This window comes from Temnothorax americanus, unplaced genomic scaffold (assembly GCF_048541705.1).
Source record: "Temnothorax americanus isolate GAGA-0224 unplaced genomic scaffold, ASM4854170v1 Scaffold38, whole genome shotgun sequence".
In the NCBI taxonomy this organism is placed as follows: Eukaryota; Metazoa; Arthropoda; class Insecta; order Hymenoptera; family Formicidae; genus Temnothorax; species Temnothorax americanus.
Genome location: NW_027509526.1, coordinates 577,125 through 593,378, shown reverse-complemented (window position 1 = coordinate 593,378; position 16,254 = coordinate 577,125). Strand labels below are relative to the sequence as shown.

The 16,254-nt window shown below is 43.9% G+C and overlaps 1 long non-coding RNA gene across 1 annotated transcript in view; it reads left to right on the top strand.

Moving 5' to 3' along the window:
• The window catches only part of LOC143902172 (uncharacterized), a 41,670-nt gene that overhangs the window by 16,392 nt on the left and 9,024 nt on the right, over positions 1–16,254 (top strand). The gene's annotated exons all lie outside the window — the stretch shown is intronic.

Sequence of the window (16,254 nt, the reverse complement as noted above, 5' to 3'; positions counted from 1 at the left end):
TTATAATAAGCCCAGCCTCGCGAAGTTCCTCAATGATCGACGTGATCTTGTTAACGTGGGCATTGTTGCCAGCTTGACGCAAAGCGTCGAGCAATCGCAGACGATCCACCAGCTCGTTGGGGTCATCTCAATGCATGTAGTCGATCTTATTGTCGGTTAGCGTCATCGCGCGAGGCGCGAATAATCCCTTTCCGGATTTTTTCTTTTTGAATTCGGTAGACATCAACGGTGAGATTACAAATCGATACTTGAATCCCACATTGCCCTTTAGTCGCCCGAGAGAATCATGTTTTAATTTATGAGCACTCGTTGCCAACAGTATGCTCCTGTACTTTTGCTTATTGTCCTCCGTGTAAATTGTGTCATCGGGTATTTTCTTGAAGATCAACTCGTAAATACCGGGTGTGCCGGCGTATCGTACGCCGTCGATATAAATGTTATCCGCTTTGTCCACGTCAAAACTTTTATTACCGAGCATCAATTTATTATTACCGAGATAAACGCCGTACGCTATGTCTATTGTTGGACAGGCGCCCAAAACCTCTGCGATGTAAATTCGGCTCAGTGAACCCAAGTGATCTTTCAACGATTCTATAAACCATCTTTGACTCTCCGACGTTTGCAACCGATTATGAACGGTCGTCCTGATCGAGTCGTCCGTGGTTTCGAAAACATTCGCGGTTTCAAGAAATTTGGGACTTGTACGGTTCGCGTCGGTGTAGAGGTTATCGGTCGTTTTGATTGATTAGATTTACACGGTGTCGATGACAGATCCGACCAGGAGTCTAATCGTTTCTTCTTTCTCTTCGGTGTAGCATCCTCCTCCTCCTCCTCCCCGCGCTGTTGAACGGATAGCGGTTCGATTTTCGCGTCAGCGTTGCTCTCCGTCGGTTCCTTTTTTTTCACCGCGGTCAAGCTCGAGTTGTCGACGATCTTTTTCAGCGGCCCGATGAGGGGTTTAAAGTGCGTTCAATGGTGGGTTCAATGTCCTTCTCGATCTTACCGGTCTTCAAAGCGCGAAGTTTCTTGCAAATCGAATTACTCGTTTTCGCAATATCTTTTACGATCTTCTCGCGCTCGCGAATCGTCTCGCTCCCGTCGATTGCAGCCATCGTAAGGGAAAAAAAACAAAACAGAGTGTCGATCTTTCTCTGTAACGCTAACGTTGTTTCACCTTTGACAACGTATCGGCAACGACTGACCGCTTTTGCGGTATCGCGAACACGTTAAATCCTTTTTTGTATCGCTCGTTCGAAAGCGCGCTGTCCTTGTTTATCACTACGAATCCGTACTTGCATTGCCAACAATCGTGGCACAACGAGCAAAATTCATTGTACGACATGTCGGTATATACGTGATCGTTGTACACATGTTTCAAATTAGTGCCATCCTGTTTGAACAGGATCAGCAGATTTGCGTTGTCGCGTATCAGATGTTTCGGTATTCTCGCATACGTCTGACAAAGATAAAAGCAGTCGACGCTCGAGTTCCTGCCCATTGAGAAATACTCTCTCACAGTATCTTGCTTATCGCACGCCACGTCGTCGAAGACAAATATCGAGTTTGGACACGCGTCGCTCAATGGAATGACGTCACTGTTATTGGAGAAGGTGTAGTAGCCGATTTCATCGATCGATGTCAATAAATTCTCCAGATATCGATATTTCGGTTGTTGCAGCGATTTCGAGTACACGTACACGTTCTCGAAACGTACACCGTTCGGACTTTCCAGCAAACTTGTCAGAACGTTGGTTTTACCGCAATTCGAGGGACCGCAAATGATCGCACGTATAGTAGTCGGCAGCATCGTACCGTGTCTGCGCCTATCTGCGTTGCCCTCCATCGACCGTGATCTGTCGTCGCAATTTGTCAACGCGAATCGCTAACGGTTGTCGCACAAATCTCATTTTTCTCTCACACTTTTGTACAACTAAATTGAATTTTATCGTTCGAACGTCTATTTATAGGCGAGCGGAACCGCGAATCGCTCAGTCGCACAGAGACCTTCAGACATTTGCGATTTTAACGCCGAATGCGGCAAATGTCAACAAAAATAAAAAAAAACAGGTAGAGGTCTGTTTAATCGCGCGATAGGTGCACTTCCGTTCGAACTGCACATTCCCGGCTATCAGTTTTGCGGTCTGGGTACTCGTTTGCAAAAACGATTGGCTAGAGGTGATCCGGGTGTAAATCCATTGGACGTGGCGTGTCGCGAGCACGACATAAACTATTCGCGTAACAAAGGCTTCACCGAGAGACACGCGGCGGACAAGATACTCGCCGAGAGAGCGCTAGAACGCGTCATTGCGAAAGATTCGGCTTTCGAAAAGAGGGCAGCCGCTACAGCTGTCTGGGCTGCCATGAAGGCTAAGACGAAGCTTGGAATGGGCTTGAAATCACGGAAAACACGAACGAGGAAAAGGTCGACGAAGAAACGGATACTTCCAACAGCGAAACGAGGCGGCGTGTTGCCAATTCTACCGTTGTTGGGAGTTCTCGGTTCTCTGGCCGGCGGAGCGGCCGGAATTACAACGGCGATGAACGCTAGCAAAGCCGCGCGGCGTCAGCTGGAAGAGACGCAACGTCATAATCGCGTCATGGAAGGTCGCGGACTTTATTTCGCTCCGTACAAATATGGACAAGGACTGTATCTCGGCCCGCACAAACGCGGGCAAGGAGTAACGTTGAAGATTAAAAAAAAACGTCAAAAAAGACGTTAAATATGCCCACGGGTATTACGACTAACATACAATTGAGTTGACTGGCAAGGCGAATGCGCGTACCGTTCTTCAGAGGTGTTTTCATGCGTGATTCGTTACCGATCGTCGATGGCATACGTCGAAACAAGAGCAGTATCGTGAATTTGGACGATGCAGCGGGCCCCGGTACTCGTTGGGTAGCGTACGCCAAAAGGGGTGATGGAGACGTATATTTCGACAGTTTCGGCAATCTTCGACCACCGATAGAACTGGTGCAATATTTCGGACCGAGCGTGATGAAAATTGAGTACAATCGCACGTCTCATCAGCGATACGATCAGAGCATCTGTGGACAATTATGTTTGCAATTTTTCCGAACGATCGGCGACGATCGGCGCTAATTTAAAACTTGACGACGCGCCGTGTGGAGACTCGGTGTTCGTCGAATAGTTTCCGCCGACATGTCAATAACATTCACGCTGACGGGGAAGAGCAGCATCCTCGCGGAGCACTATTTTCCCGGCGTGGATCTGAGCGACGGTGACTACGAGCTCGGGCTAACGTGTTTCAAGACTTATCACACGATTCCGAACGTGAATTCTTCGAATAATAAATTTTATTTCGACGAGGATGACACGGAAATTACGATTCCCGAGGGATCGTACGAGATACGGGCCATACACGAGTTTTTAAAACATGAAATTTCGCGTAAACGTCCGCGACGCGTGGTTCGTTCCAACGACGATCGTCCTACGTCGATCGCGGATATCGCGCGAGAGGAGATTGTTCGCGCGAACGGCTACGAAGACGAGGTCGCGGAATACCCGATAGTGCTCCGCGCAAATTACAATACGATGAAGAGCGAGATCAAGTGCGCTTTCAGAGTGAACTTTAACAAACTGAACAACGTCGGATCGCTGCTGGGATTCTCGTCGACGCGTATATTGCAGCCGGGACAGTGGCACAAATCGGACGCACCGATTAATATTATCAATGTAAACATTATCCGCGTGGAGTGTAACGTGACCGCGGGTGCGTACAGCAACGGCAAACGCGTTCATACGATACACGAATTTTCACCGAGCGTACCACCGGGGTATAAGATATCGAAAACGCCGGCGCAGATCATTTACCTGCCGATCGTTGCGCGGAGCGTTACGAATCTAACGATACGCGTCGCTGATCAAGACGGACGATTGCTAGATTTTCGCGGAGAAGAGATCACCGTCAGATTGCACGTACGACAGCGAGAGCGATAACGCGCCACTGTATGCGTGAGCGTGAGTGTACGCGTCAGTGTGTGCGTGAGCGTGAGTGTACGCGTCAGTGTGTGCGTGAGCGTGAGTGTACGCGCGACACATGAGATGCTAGTGTTGAACGACTCGGAGCACGCGACAGATAACAATAATATCTTTACGGCTGCGTCAATCGACGATATCGTCAAGTCGAAATTCGGCGGCTTTAAACAAGCGACGAAAAAGAAGCTCAACGCGTCAAACGTTAAGTTTTTACCATCTCTGGGATTCGCGGTGCAAAACATCTGAATGATGACTGAAATTCTCAACATTGGAGGCGAGCCGGTCTTTGACGATCGCATCGTCAAGATCGAGACTTACACGTACAACCCGTACGCCAACACAACGTTTGACTATAGCGACGAGATACGAATACCCGTACAACAGCAGGATCTGTATACGTTGCCGTGCAAAAGTTTTCTCTACGTCGAAAGAACATTGACGGTGACTAGAGCAGCCGGTCAAGCCGATAACGTGGTATTGGGCATTAATTGCGTCGCGTTCATGTTTGACGAGATTTGATACGAGCTCGACGGTATAGAGATTGATCGTTGCAGAAACGTAGGAATAACCAACACACTCAAGAACTACGTTACGGTATCGTCCGACAGAAGCGTGATCCTGCGAAACGCGGGCTGGGAACCACATAATAACCCGAACGGATATTTTAATTTCTGCGTACCGCTCAACTTGTTACTGGGATTTTGCGAGAATTACAAACGCGTGGTGATCAACGCTCGTCACGAATTGATCTTGATACGAGCGCGCAACGACAACAATTTCCTGGTGGGAAGTCTCGCGTTGGAGCCAACTATCAAAATACTTAAGGTACAATGGCGAATGCTTCACGTGGTATTAAACGAGATCAACAAGCTGTCGATGCTGCGCACCTTGGAAGACGGACGATATCTAAGTATGGGTTTCCGTTCGTGGGATCTGTACGAGTATCCTCTGTTGCAGAACACGACCAAGCATTCGTGGATTATTAAGACCGCGACCCAGCTCGAGAAACCGCGATACGTCGTCTTCGCTCTGCAGACGGGTCGGAAGAACGTCATGTCCGCCGACACAAGCCGATTCGACGACTTCAACTTGACCAACGTAAAACTCTATCTAAACTCGGAAGTTTATCCGTATGACGATCTGAATTTGGACTTTGGTAAACACAGATGGGCGATTCTGTACGATATGTACGCACGTTTCTGCAAGGGATACTACGGATACAAATATCTCGAGCCGAGTCTCACCGTTTCGACTTTTCTACGTAACGGTCCGTTTGTGATCATCGATTGCTCTCGCCAAAACAAATCCGTCAAAAACGCCACCGTGGATGATAGACTAGAATTCGACTGCATGGAGAACGTACCGCCGAATACCTCCGCGTACTGTCTCATCATACACGACCGCGTGATTGAGTACAACCCGTTGACGAACGTGGTGCGCAAAATAGTCTGAATGTTCGCGGCAACGTCGACGTAAATATTTTCTCTTTCTTTCCATCAATCTCCGATCCATTTATTGAGAGTGGTAAGGGAGAGGGAGAAGTATAAATCAGAGTGTCGCGAGACGGTTTGCAGAGTTGCGCGTCATTCCTCTCGATTGACGCATCGACGAGCGAGAGAAAGATAAAGAAATCTCGTCATGTCCGTACCAACGTTCGTGGACCTGCAAGGATTCCTTGTCGGAATGAAATTTGTCGTGAAGGATGTGGCGGTGCTGAGAAAAGACTGCGTTCTGACGCATCACATCTTTAATTACCCCATGCCGTGGAATCTCCTCACAAAATCCGACAAATCGTGCGCTACCTGGTTGATTCGCAATCACCATGGATTACGATGGGAAGACGGAAACGTGCCGTACAGTATGGTAAAACGCCTGATTACATCGGCCGTGCTTGGTATAAAAGAAGACAAAAAAGAAGACAAAAAAGACGATGACGACGAGATGCCGACTCTTGTGTACGTCAAAGAATGCCAAAAACGAGAATGGTTGGTCGATCTGCTGAAAAATTATGCGCGAAAAAACCTAATCGTCGAGACTCTGGATGCGCATTACAAAGATATCGAATCTTTGAATAAACTAAATGACACCAATACTATGCGATGCGGAAAACATAAAAAGAATTGCGCCTTACAAAATGTAATAAAACTATTTAACTGGTGGTCGCGCGCAACGCCATAAAGATTTGCAATCTTTTTTTAATAAATAAATTATATAACTTTTTATAATGTTTTATTTCTTACTCCCCTTTCCCTCTCCAATCATCACCGTTAGAGTAGGCTTTATTTCCCCCTCTCCTAAAAAAAAAATCCACTGCGCAGTTCTATAAACATTATTTCCTTCTCTCCCTTTCCCCCACCACATCATTACTTTGGGAATTGTCGCGTATACTCGATTAATTTTATATGATCAGTCTTGTCGCGATCGTTTGTACTGATGGTCAACTTTTCAGAGCCTAGAGAGTGAGAATGTTCTCCTTTGAAGGATGCAATAGCAGCAGCAGCAACAACAACAACGGTGCAAAACGCGTGAATACCATGAATTATTACGTGCCGATTCACGACGTTGAAACTCAAACGTATGAGAAGAAATTTAATAGATAAGTTTCGTTTAGGATAAAAAAACATATAGAGCCTACCCCAGTTTTTATATCTTAGCAAATTGTAATACTTACAATAAAAAAAACTAATTTCATATATTTTATACAACATTTCGTTGGATCGTCGCGCGGTTCGTATACTCAGCAAACGATACGCGCTGACAGCTACGGAATACAAATTTCTCGAAATTGGTATCAACGTAAGTCCACCGAGCTACGTGGAGATCGCCGTTGGAGATCCTCGCCGAGGAAAGGAACTGCTGTTGTCTCTCGAAACGTGGAAGGCACTATACGAGCAACGGCAATATATTCAGAATTTCTTTCGCAATGACTTCAAAGATATCAATTGTTTTATAAACGTTGGACCGCTAACGGTGAGAGTTTGTACGGTTAATAACATCAAACTCATACGTCTCGAATCTGCAAACGTATGCTTGAGAATGACCGAATCGACGATGCATCGTATGTTCGATCTCGATCGGTGCATCGATGCGAGATTTGATCGTTTGATCAGAATACTTGCGACGGTCGATGCAAAGTTTGCGCAGTTCTCCGATATCGCGTCCACTGTGAAAGATCCCAAGGAAGCGTCGAATGTAATATACGCTAGCGATGCGTTCAATACGAATCAGATCGTCGATTGTGAGCTCGCAGCTTTAGTTTTTTAGTATGTAAGTATATATTATGTATATATTATGTAAAAAAAGTTAAATAAACAGGCTTTTTTACAACTAAATGAACGATGTAATTTCTTTGCGTGCATGTCCATCCCTACCTATATTTTATCAAATGTTGTTTACGACAAACATGTTCCAACAGGTTCGATGCGTTATCGGGTCGATCATCGTCCCGATGACGTCATTTTTTTCCTTTGTTTTTTACGTATTGCGTCGTAAAAAATAGCGCGAAATTGTTTAGTTTACGCGATAACACCTCCCCCTTTTCCTCGAAAATGTTGTTTACGACGAACATGTTCCAACAGGTTCGATGCGTTATCGGGTCAATCATCGTCCCGATGACGTCATTTCTTCCTTTGTTTTTTACGTACTGCGTCGTAAAAAATAGCGCGAAATTGTTTAGTCTACGAGATAACACCCCCTTCTTCCTAGAAAAATGTAGTTTACGACGAACATGTCCCGACAGGTTCGATGCGTCATCGACAAAACACGCTTCCTACGCAGTGCGCTATCGACTTAGTCTTACCCATTGTACGCCGCCTAGCAGCATCGTTGCGAACGAGGCCCCTGCGACCCGACGGACCCCAGCGGCGCAACCGCGGACCTCCACGCGGCCTCCTCGGACCCCCGCGAACCCCCACGCGAACGCGGACCCCTTTCCCCCTCCCCCCCGCGCGGACCAGCGGCGCGAACCAGCGGCGCAGACCAGCGGCGCGGGTGAGTCATCCCCGTGAGTCATTCAGGTGAGTCATCCCGGTGGTATGCCCCTTCCCCTCGTAATCCGATTCCCCTGTCTAACCCGATACCCCCCTCCCCCTCACCCCCGCGAAATTTGATACCCCTGTGTAACCCGACACCCCCCCCTCACCCCCGCAAAATCCAATACTCCTGTGTAACCCGACACCCCCTTTCCCTCTCACCCCCGCGAAATCCGATACCCCTGTGCAACCCGACACCTTCCCTCCTCCTCACCCCCGCAAAATCCGATACCACCCCTCGTTTACCCCCCTCGTAATCCGATACTCCCCTCCTTTACCCTCTCACCCCCCTGCGTAATCCGATACCCCCCTCCCCTCACCCCCCTCGGAGCTCCCGAGTTAGAACCCGCCTAGTATAACTACTGGTGGTGGTGGTGGTGTAGGTGGTGGTCGTCGTGGCCGTCATCGTCGTCGTCGTCGTCGTCGTCATCGTCGTCGTCGTCGTCGTCGTCGTCATGGTGGTGCATGGTCGTGGCCGTCGTCATCGTCGTCGTGCGCTCGTTAGGATCTGTATTCACGTGCTTAAATTGTTTTATGAAATAGGTAAAACAATTGTTTTTTAATAACGTTTTGCATAAGAATTTTAAATAAATTTTTATATTTTTTTCTTAAAAAACAATTATTAAAATGTATCCTATTGTTACACTCGTTGAGCGTCTGTCGCACTCACTCACTCACACACTTACACGCGACGCGTACTCCGGCACTCACACGATAAAAGAAGACTCGGGAAATGATCTTTAAGGAACTTAAAGGACTTGCTGCGGGTTCTCGCTGGAGTTCATCCCACGAAGTCAACGCAACTCCTCCTCCTGACGGCGGAATCTCTCTGCGTAATTGCGCTCTTTTCGGGCGTGCTCCTCTCGCATCTCGCGGATCTCCCGCATCACGGCCTGTAGTGTCACAATTTCCTCCGTCATCTCCGTATTATCCGAGTGCGGAGTTGCCACCCTGGGCCGTTTCCTTGTGGCCATAGAATTATTCCGGGGCGGCGTATTGTCGGTCATCGCTCGTCTAAACCTCACTCGTCCGATCACGGACGAGCACCCAAAATGTTACACTCGTTGAGCGTCTGTCGCACTCACTCACTCACACGCGACGCGTACTCCGGCACTTACACGAGAAAAGAAGACTCGGGAAATGATCTTTAAGGAACTTTAATGTAGCGGCTTGTAATACAGGAAGCTCGGGAGACACGTCCGATCGTGACGGAATCCCAGAGCGTATCTGACAAGCGTAATTATCAATAACAACGCCGTCGCTAAGGACGATTCGCAACTTCCGTGACAGGGACAACTCGTACGAGTGCACAGCTTCAGAGTACAACACGGGTGTAACACTATCATTTTTCAGCATTAGATGTACGTATATGTATTGAAAATGCAGTGTGACGGATTAGCCCCCGGGGGGGTGGCGGTTCAACCCCGGCATTTTTGAGATTTCAATTTTTCCACCGTTGTCGTTTTTGCTTTATACCGGTTAAACAAAGCAACATAGATAAAAATTTCCTGTATAAATTTTGTAGCTAAAGATTCACTCTTTACAGTGGTATACCACATTTAACTAAAATTATTTATTTTGTTGTTAAAAATCGGCACCAAAAAAAAACTGGCGGTTTAGCCCGGTCTCCCCTACGTAATTTATTCTTTCAAGTGAGAAAGAAACTTTGCTCTCCACGCCGATTATATACCAAGATATTAAGTTTAAAGTAATCTTTGTTTTTCGATATTTGCAGGACGATGCCGCCGGCATAATGTATACAATTATCTCCCGGAAAAAAAATCTCTTATTTATTCATATTAGTTTATATTAGTTTATATTAGTAGATACATGATTATATATGATCATATAAAAAATGGAAAATATAATCTTAAACAATATTATATGGCTATATATATATATATATATATATATATATATATGAGAGTATATAATTATACATGGCCATGTATAAGCATATATGATTATATACTCGGGAAAAAATACCTCTTATTTGTTCATATTAGTAAATATATGGTAATTATATATGGTCATATAAGAAATGAAAATATAATCTTGAACAATATTATGTGGCTAAACCTCTTTAAGTATAACTTTATATAGTCATATATGGTTTTATATACTAGTATATTATCATATGTAATCATGTAAAAGTATATTTATAAGGTTAAAGATAATCATATATAAATATGTACTCTATAATAGATCTATCCATATAAATTTGTATAACTGTTACAAATATTCTTCTAGTATATTATTGATAGGTATTTGATGCACTCTGCAATTGGTGCAATAGAATCGAAAGTGTAGGTGAAGGATATCGATTAAGGATATGGATGTCGCAATTATCAATGTACTGTCGCGATAGGTGGATTTTTCTTTCGTTAAGAAAGCAATCTGTATCGTTACGTAATAGACGAGTTTGTATAAGCAAATGGCGATTAGACATTATTTCTTTTCCCACATCGTTCCTGCATACAAAATAGCATATTGCGCTCTCTGCCAACAAGGTTATGGGCCCAGGCGAAAAGGTAGATGGCTCATATTCGTAAAAGGGACAGAGTTGATCGAGACAAAGGAACATATAACCTAACTTCTGGAAGATTCTCAAAGTCAGCAAATCTCGATCTGGTTGTGAGATAAAGGGAAAGCGTATATACATATAGATACAGAAACGTATATACATATAGATACAGAAGAAATGGCCTCGTCATCCCAATTTGTGGATCGCATCGATAAACTAAACGGTGCGAATTATCGGTCATGGAAATTTAACACAAAGATGACCTTAGTACAAAGAGAGTTATGGCAGCATGTAACCGGCAAAGCCATATTGCCGGCCAATCTCACACCGGAAGAAGGAGAACGCTTTAGAAATAGATAAAGTAAAGCTTTAGCGACAATTGCTCTCGGCGTCGAACCAGAACACCAAATACATATTTTGGACTGCGACAAGGCGTCTGATGCATGGGAAGCATTACAGAGGATCTTCGAACCGAAATCGCGGGCAAGAATACTACAATTAAAGAAGCAGATATTGTCCATAAAATTAGAACCCAGCGAAACGATGAATTCATACTTGGCAAAGCTGAAAACGTGCAGCGACAGTCTTAAGGAGGTAGGATATGAATTTAAAGACGTTGATTTAGCTATGTTATCAGGTCTCCCGGACGCGTATGACGGAATAGTAATGGCACTGGCGAATCTGGATGATGAAAAATTCAAATCAACCGAAATTAAAGAGATACTTTTGAACAAGTATAAACGTCGAGCCATGAAGGAAGGAGGACAGTCTGAGGAGCAACCAAAGGAAGCGCACCATCAAATAAAAGAACACAATAAAGACGAAAAAAGAAAATGTTTTAGATGTATTAAGGTAGGACACTTAGCGAACAATCGTAATTCAAAATTGTTAAATCCTAAAGGAAATAAAAAGCGTTGGACATCTAATAATACACAAAAAGGTAATAACGCGCTGTTACTAGAATTAAATAATACTTAGTTAGATGATTCGTGCTTAATAGATAGCGGAGCGACTCATCATGTATGTAAGCATAAAGATTGGTTCGATAAATATAAACCAATAGTTAATGAAACGATTTATTCAGCAGACAGTAAGTCAAGCGACACTTTAAAAGCCGTAGGTGTAGGCAACATAAAAATACAAACCTTTGTTGGTAATAAAAGATTTAATTTAACGTTACTTAATGTATATCACGTTCCTAATATAAGACGAAATCTATTGTCAGTTTCGCAAATAGAGAAGAAACACAAAAGACTTTTGATAGACAATGGAATACTTAAAATTCAAAATAAAGAAAATAGAGCAATAGTGGGGGAAGCTTTATGTAGAGATGGTTTATATATTGTTAAAGCGAAAAAAAGTCATCAAAAATAGAAATAAGTTGGAACAAGAAGAAACACACGTCATGTATACTAATAAGTATTGATAGCAAAAAATGGCACAAAAAATTTTGTCATGTAAACATAAAGACTATTCAAGAGATGTCGAAAAAGGATTTAGTTAGAGGCTTAGATAATGTAAACATAGTTGATACACACTGTAATAGTTGTAGCGTTAGCAAATCAACGAAAGCGCCATGTAAAGGATTAGGTTGTAGACAAACGAAGAATGTATTAGAGTTAATTTACTCCGATTTGTGCGGTCTTATGCCGATACAGTCAATTGGTGGAGCAAAATATTTCTTAACATTTACTGCTGATTATTCTAGAAAAGTAACAATATATTGTCTACGAAGTAAAGACGAAGTAGTTGAATACGTCCGAAAATATATAGTTAGAGTAGAAAAAGAAACGGATAAAAAAATTAAAAGATTCAGAAGTGATAATGGGTTAGAATACTGCAATAAAACTCTTAAACGGATATTTGATGAAATGGGAATAAAACATGAACTAACGAACGTAGATACACCTCAAATGAACGGTATTGCAGGACGAATTAATAAGACATTGTTAGATCTAGTACGAGCAATGCTTAAAAATGCTAAATTCCCTAAAAGATATTGGGGTGAAGCAGTCGTGACTGCGTGCTACATTAAAAATAGAGTCATACATTCGTTTATTAATGACATTCGAGAAATGATTTGGAAGGGAAATAAACCAAGTGTAAGAAACCTAAAAGTTTACGGTTGTTTAGCTTATGCGCATATTACTAAACAAGGTAGGCACAAACTCGACTCTAGAGGAAAAGAATGCATTACTTGTTGGATACCCTAGTCAAACAAAAGGGTATAGATTATGGGATCCGATTAAGTACGATGTAATACAAACAAAACATGTAGAGTTTGTCGAAGATGTCTGCGGGTATGAGTACGCATTTATAGTAAAAAGATACTTGAAACTCCGTTTTCCAATACTGATAACATAGATGAAGTAGATACTGTAGACGATGATGAATCAGTGAAAGACGATGAATCAGTAACTATCGAAACGCAGGAAAAAGATGTAAACAATGATGCAGGAACTCAGAAAACTGTATCAGAGGGGAAGCGTAGTGTAGGTAGACCGAGAAAAGTAGTTAAAAATCCATAAGGTCGTGCAGGCAAACCTAAAAAAATAAAATTAAATTTAACAGAAATAATTGAACCTACAACGTATAAAGAAGCAATGATGTCACCACAATCGGAGACAGCAATGAACGAAGAGTTGTAGGTAAGGTAGGCCGATTGTGCTCCAGGGATCTGAGAAGGGGTGAGGGGCGGGGAGAACCGCGGGCGGGAAAGAACCGCGGGCGGGTGGGGGGAGGGGGGTAACCGCGTTTTTTTGTGCGCCGCGGAAGAGGTGGAGGGGGGAACCGCGTTTTTCGTGCGCCGCGGGGGAAAGGGAGGGTGAAACCGCGTTTTTCGACACCGTGGAAGAGGGGGAGGGGGGAACCGCGTTTTCCGGCGCTGCGGGGCGAGAGGGTCCGCGTTTTCCGGCGCCGCGAGGCGAGGGAGTCCGCGTTTTCAGGCGCCGCGGGGCGAGAGGGTCCGCGTTTTCCGGCGCCGCGGGGCGAGGGGGTCAGCGTTTCGCCGCGCCGCGCCGCGGAGTCCGCGTGCAACGGCCGCGCCGGGCCGCGTGACGTCACACGCTCCCGCTCGCGTTATCTTTCCCTTGTAGATGTTTCCCCCGTCCCCCGGTCGCGCGCGTATTCTCGTTCGCGCGCGGTCCTTCCTGGCCCCCGTTCGCGCGGTTTCTCCCTCACGCGTTCTCGCTCGCTCCCGGCTTTCGTTCGCGCGCGTCTTATCGTTCGCGCGGTCTCTCTCTCCCGTTCACGCGTTCTCGCTCACGATTGAGTATCTTTTCTTCGCCAACGATATTTAATTGTTCAGATCTTAATATTTAATTTATAATATTACATTTAAGCAAACAATAAACAAAGACAGCTTAACAAAAGAAAACGGTAAATGAAAAGGAAATTATTTTTAACCATATTATATGCATTTATTTATCATGTAGCATTATACACAATAGTATCTAAAGCGTAGGCTAATAATTCACAATCAATAATCGAATTTTTATCGTAAAATTCACGCAAGATTGTAACTGCGTTACATTTGTCGGTGATACAATTTTGACGTAAAGTTGTTACAAACTGTTTGAATTTTTCACTTACGCCGTGAACATTTTGACATAGTTGAAAATACAAATTCTCGACCCAATGTTCTAGTTCGAATAGGAAGAGTACGGTTGACGGTTTCATGTACAAGCTGGTGCCGCACGACGTCAATTTTACAATATCTGCGTCGCGTATTTTAACAAGTTCTAAATCTCGAAACGCTAGCGATGATGGTGCCGGCGACTGCACAAGTCACTGAATACCTGCACGTTTTTCGATGAATGTCACCCGCGTTGCATGAGGCAGAATTATCCGATTGCCTCGGTTATCGCCAATAAGTATATCCACAGAGGACATAGGTCCAGCGTTGATTCCAACATCCAAAAATTTATATGCGGTCGATGTTAAGGCAAATCTCTTTCCCAAAATACGAGGCGTGTAGCGGGGTTTATCAAAACTGAAAAATACAATTATGTTTATAAAAGTTTTTTTTTTGCACAAGTATATACGAAAATTAGCGGTACTTACTCATTGTGCTGTTTCTCGCACGTGACTCGATCACACCCCAAGCAGCATTTTTCGGTTAACTTTCCGACTAAGTACTACTTTTCTACTAATCACAACGTTGTAAGCGGTTCAAGAAAGTTATAAAATGTAACTTATAATTACTAACGTTTTTTGGACGTTGTCTAAACGTTAAAATTACGACGTGCTTTTTTTATCACTTTTCCAACGTCAAATTCGAAACAGTTTAAGTCCTATTACCCGACGTTAAGATATTTAACGTTCGCCTGACGTTATACTTTGCACTACACTTTTCGAGCGACTTCAATACGTAATTCCCAACGTAAACCAACGTTTTGTTATCAAACGTTGTAAAACGCTATCGTTGTGAAACGTCGCCTGTGGTCATTTCTGACTGACGTTAAGAAATCGCGAGAAATGGTAAAAAATTCTGCCTAAAAGAATGTAGAGCAAATTACTGCTGCGTCAAGCGGGCATCGTCGACGGCAGTTCGCGACGTCGTGCGTGAGCTACGAGGACTATGCGACGAATGTTGACGATCCACGGCCGAACCGGTCCATCTCATCTCACGCGGTTATCGTCGCGTCGTCAGGAAACAACGCGCGCGCGCCGCGCGGTTCACAGCTCGAGAGCGCGTTCGCTCGGCTGCACGGCTGCCATAACCATGCTCTAGATCACTATATAGATGGTATTGCATAGGTCGGATTTGGTTAAGATATACGATTCGTTCGCAAATCTAGTATAGAATTTTCAACTAATTGATACTTTATCGACATGTTAAGTCAGTTTGGCGACCTTGTTAAGACTTTTAGTCAATATAGGTACAATTTTGCCTACAGTGGTATACTACTTACTACTACTTAGTTTGCAAAAGTCTGACTAAGTTTATTATTTTATACGAGAAGACAAATTTTAGTTGAATTTATCGCACCTTTTACTACGTAGAATATATAGAATAGAATATATTTATTTCTGCCTTCCGGCTTGAAATGGTTACACATACATATATCATACCTATAGACATTATACATTTTCATACAAATTATACATACAAATCAAATCCAACAAACAGAGCAAAATATTATAGCTTTAACAGTTTTCTGTCTCTGTATTTCGTTTTTCTCTTCTCTCCTCCAACTTCACCATCCATCTCTCTCCCTCTCCATTGCCATTCAAAATTTTTCTTACTCTCTCCCCTATTCCCCCTCCCATGTCATCGCCCTCCTCCCTCGCGCATCTCTCCAACGTATGCTCCCAAGTTTCTTCCTCTGCCTCGCATACTCTGCAACTTCTTTTCTCATCTGATTCCCAGTACCTCCCACCACGCATCTCGTTTCCTAGTCTGAATCTTGCTATCTTTGTTACCGATTTTTCTTTTCCTCCTCTTTCCAAATACTCAGGTCTTCCTATTTCTGCTATCTCTTTGTACCATCTATTATATTTTGATTCTCTTATCTTTTCGTCTATCTCCTGTACTTGTATGTCTCTATCTCTACCTTCTATCTCTTCTATGCTACTCCACCCTTCTTCTCTTTTCCTTTCTATCTCTTCCGCTGCATATCCTCTACACTCGTAAAACTTTCTACGTTCTACTTCCCATTTTGACTTCTCTTTCCTTACGTCCTTCTTTATTTCCTTCCAGC